This window comes from Alnus glutinosa, chromosome 14, assembly GCF_958979055.1.
Source record: "Alnus glutinosa chromosome 14, dhAlnGlut1.1, whole genome shotgun sequence".
In the NCBI taxonomy this organism is placed as follows: Eukaryota; Viridiplantae; Streptophyta; class Magnoliopsida; order Fagales; family Betulaceae; genus Alnus; species Alnus glutinosa.
In genome coordinates this window covers 14,815,217-14,820,088 of record NC_084899.1, presented here as the reverse complement: position 1 = coordinate 14,820,088, position 4,872 = coordinate 14,815,217, and the positions used below count along the sequence as shown (strand labels likewise).

General features: G+C 38.0%; 1 non-coding gene across 1 annotated transcript; it reads left to right on the top strand.

Moving 5' to 3' along the window:
- The first annotated feature begins 4,490 nt into the window (after positions 1–4,490).
- On the top strand, positions 4,491–4,597 carry LOC133858215 (small nucleolar RNA R71). The gene has a single exon (XR_009898492.1). It is a non-coding gene; the product is annotated as a small nucleolar RNA R71 (small nucleolar RNA).
- The last annotated feature ends 275 nt before the right edge of the window (positions 4,598–4,872 follow it).

Below are 4,872 nucleotides of genomic sequence, written 5' to 3'. Positions count from 1 at the left end.
CTTCAATGAAGAAAAGAGTTAGAGTAGATACCATGCCTAACTCGTTGCAAAGGGAAATCAATAGCTTTAGGAGAAGATACCATTCCCTTGTGGCTGGTAAGCATTAAGTATCAAGTTATGATGGTAGCATTGGCATTGTGAATCTTAATTGAGTATGATTAGCGGTGGATATCGAAGCCCTACCTTATTTCATATTATATTTTTATCTGATTAATATTTTTATTGCTTTTCACTCGTCTCAATTATTTTGGAATTCTTTTTAAGCATAATTTATCAATCCTCGTGGGAATGATCTCGTATTTGCCTACTATACTATCGTTTTGATCTTGTGCACTTGCGAGTAAAACGTACAAGTATTTGCCTATTTATTTAGGTAGATATTTGCACAACACTACCATCTTTCAAGACGCTCACACTTATTGTATTTCATGCGAGCGCTGTCAGAAGCTAGGGAGTATTTCACGCCGAAATATTATGCCCCTCAACCCCATTCTTATTGTCGAGATCTTTGATGTTTGGGGCATCGATTTCATGGGACCTTTCCCTATCTCCTTCGGCTATCTATACATTCTGGTTGTAGTGGACTACGTGTCCAAATGGGTGGAGGCGGTTGCCTGCAAGACCAATGACCACAGAGTTGTGGTTCAGTTTTTAAAAGACACTATATTTACTCGTTTTGGTACTCCTCGAGCAATTATTAGTGATGGTGGAAAGCATTTCTACAACCGGGTCTTCGAGCAGCTGATGAAGAAATATTGCATCACGCACAAGGTTGCCACTCCCTATCACCCTCAGACGAGTGGACAAGTGGAGGTTTCAAACAGAGAGATCAAGAGGATTTTAGAGAAGACGGTAAACCCGTCAAGGAAAGATTGGTCTCTCTGGTTGAACGATGCATTATGGGCCTACCGGACAGCTTTCAAGACACCGATTGGCATGTCACCTTACCGTATCGTGTACGGGAAAGCATGCCACCTGCCTGTGGAGTTGGAGCACAGAGCTTACTGGGCCATTAAGTAGCTGAATTTCGATCTCACAAAGGCTGGCTCACAAAGGAAGCTTTAACTCAATGAATTGGAAGAGCTGAGGAACGATGCTTATGATTGTGCTAAGATGTACAAAGCACAGATGAAGAAGGTTCACGACCAGAACATATTGAGGAGATTCTTTGAGCCCGGTCAGAAAGTCCTTCTTTACAATTCACGTCTGCATCTGTTTCCAGGGAAGCTCCGATCTCGATGGACAGGCCCTTTCATAGTTTGATCAGTGTTTTCTTATGGGGCTATTGAGATTGAGGATCCAAAAAATGGCAGCACGTTCAAGGTGAACGGGCAACGACTGAAGCCATTTTTGGAGTTACAGAGCTCAGAGGTTGAGACGACCCTTTTAGAGGATTCGAGTTACTCGGAGTGATTGTCGTCAGGATGGAAAGTTTGGCTGAAGACTGAAAACTTAGCGCTTGTGGGAGGTAACCCTCATCATTTTTCCTTATCATTTGATTTTATTTCTTGTGTTTTAGTTGTGATTTTCAGGACAGTGTCTGCCGTTCAAGCTTGGGAGAGCGCTTCTCTTGCAGTGTGCCCAACTTACATCACTATTTCGGTATTGTATCTCTAGCCACATTGGGGACAATGTGTTATTCTAGTTTGGGGGTGGGGCAGACATTTCTGTCTGTTTTCATTGTATGTTTGCTTTGTTAATACTTGTTAATATATATGCCTTATTGTTAGTTGAGCATGGTTACATCTTACTATGGTTTGCATCTCATTGGTTTGATTAACATTTTGAATTTTGCATATCATTAAAATCTGAGATCTTTTGACTCATCTTTGGATTAGAGAGACTTGACATGTTTAAATTATTTATCACAAGCACATTAGCATTGTTTCTGTGGGGTATGAGATTTGAATTAAAAATAATGTATCTTGAGATTTGTAAGATGACTTGTTGATGAAACCTTGGCTTATTGTTATATATAAATATATATATATATATATATATATATATATATATAAAAATTATGCTTAGAATAATATCACCAATTTGACTTCTCATTGAGTAACCGGGTCCCTTGCCTCATTAAGCATTGGGTGTTCGCGTAAAAAGATGAGAATTTCAGCTTGGATGATTGTTTGGCTAGTTTTACTTCGTAGCCTTTTTGACTTGAGTAATTAAGCCCTTATGGATGTTTTTACATCTAATGCCCTAAAACCATCTGGTTTGGGAGTCACTAGCCCAACACTCGTTACATGGGTCAATTAGAAAGCTTAATGGAGTCAAGCATTGCACAGCCGACACAAAAATAATAATAAAAATAATAATAATAATAAACGTAAGATAAGCCTTGGTTATTTGATGGAAGTCCTGCGAATTTTTGGATATATGTGATTTGAGGAAAATCGAAACCCCATGACTCTATGTTATTCACACCTTACACTTTTAAACATGTGTTGTCTCAATTTTCCATCTATGAGATGATCGATTTTTGATAACATGATAATATGATATTCATTTTGTTAAATATACTCATGATGTGTGAACCATGTGTTTGAATGATGATTTTTGCTCAATTGATAATTCGGTACTTCAATGTTTATGGGTATCATTTCTGGCAAACCCTCACGAGACTTCACTCGTCCACTAGGGAGTCCTAGGGGTTTAAAAGGCTTGTTGCATATGCTAAATGCAATCGTTTCTCCCACGAAAGAGGACTTATGTTTCATGCTTTGATTTTGTTTTCCATTTTGTTTTTGCTAAGGGACTAGCAAAATGTAAGTTTGGGGGTATTTGATAAGTGCCAAATATTGTGTATTTGGACCCCTTGATTTACATAAGTTAGACCTTTAGCCTTGTTATTTTTTGATATTTTGGTTAGTTTTTATGTTTTTATGTTTTGTAGGTTAATAAGTGAGGCATGGCAAAATTCATGTGGAATTGCTTGGAAAATTAGGAAGTTTTGAAGAACTCGAACGATTGAACTTAAAAGTCGATCGATCAAATTTTTCCCGAAGTCGATCGATCGAAATTTCCCAGAACTTACTTTTGCAGAAGTGCGCCAGAAACCCAATCAGGAGCTTCTCCATTACAAAAAGCAGTTCTCCCTCTAATTTTCGTAGCAGAACACGCTGGTTGCATGACCTTGGTTGTCTCTAGCAAGAGAGGAACCCTAGAGGGGGTTAGAGGAGTCATTTTACATGGGTTTCTAGCCCTAATTTCCTTCTATAAAAGCCATAGCCATACCTCCTTGTTGGGAGAGTTCAGAGAACAGTAGCTAGGTTTAATTTCGTGCATTTTGTAGTGTATTTCAGTAGCTTTCGTTCTTAGACACTTTCTTTTTGTAAGCTTTCCTTTTATTTCCATGGCTGTTCTTCATTTTCTTGTGGTGTTCTTAGTCATGGAAGGCTAGTAACCTCAACTAAGGTTGAGGATGAAACCTTTCCATTGATGACACTCACACTCTTGTTATAATACTTGCACATTTGATGATATATCATATTTGTTATTCAAGTTCCATTCATCTATATGCTTTATCTTTTGCAATGAATGTGGTTGTTGGTAGATATAGGACATTTAATGTGTTTCAACCGATGGATACATTGTTTTATCGGTTTGAATGATGATATCCATTGTGATTTGTTTATTGAATGGATACATTGGATGATTTGATTTCAAATGGGTACTCTTTGTGATTTATCTTTGAGTTGGATTCATTTAATGGTTCTAGAATATGTGGTTGAGAAACTTGAATGACATCCTAAGCTTAATGTTTTTTGGGTGTTCAAGTAGAAACCAAAAAGTGTGAGTTGTTGGATTTGGTTTGGTAGATTCCTTAGCCTTAGTTCCTTTTAATTTGCACATTTCATTTTATCTCTTTTGTTTAGTCTTTTACTCTTGAATCAATCCTCAAACCTTTGGAACTAGGTTAAAATGAAGTTGATTAAACAAGACACCAACATTTGACCATTTTCCTGTGGATTCGACCTCGCACTTGCACACACTATATTGCAAACGATTCGTGCGCTTGCGAGTACTCATTAAAACACACATCATATGGATTGTTCTTTGGAGGGTAATTATTCTGGCCCAAATAATTTGCTTTCTCTTGATCTGTAAATGAAAACATAGGGCAAGTCTCAGTGGTGTGGTCAGAATGAGAACATATGGCACATACCTCCACTTGAGCAATCTGTTGAATGGGAGAGATGTTATGAGTAGTCATGACTTTCACTAGAATATCCAGTTTCCTTTCCAAGATAGCCATCTGAGTTTGAACTCCATTATTGCCATTCACTTCATAGACGCCTTTTCTTTTGAGTCCTTGCCTCCCTTGGGATGAGAATTGTTGGGAGTTTTCGCTTAAAGTCTCAAACAGTTCTATTGCCTCCTCACTATTCTTTTCCATTAGTACACCTCCACAAGCTGAATCTACAAGACTTTTGTTAGAATCATTTAAACCTTCATAGAAAGCTTGTACCTGATCGTCCTGAGATAGATTGTGATGTGGGCATTTTAGAAGTAGCTCCTTGAAGTGTTCCCATGCCTCAAAGAATAGGTCTCCATCTTTTTGTTGGAAAGTTTGAATTTCCCTCCTCAATTGCCTAGTCTGTTGGGCTGGAAAGAACTTTTTCAAGAACTTTGTGGCCAACTCATCCCAATTTTTAATAGACCCTGCAGCCAAAGAATTCAACCATAACTTAGCATTATCTTTCAAGGAAAAAGGGAAGAGAATTAACTTGATTCCTTCCGCATTTAAGCCAAGGACGTTTTGAGTTTTGCAAAGATCAAAGAAGTCCCGAATGTGTAGATATGGATCCTCTGTAGGTGTGCTTCTATAGTGTGGAACCATATTGAGCAACGTAGACAAATCAAAAT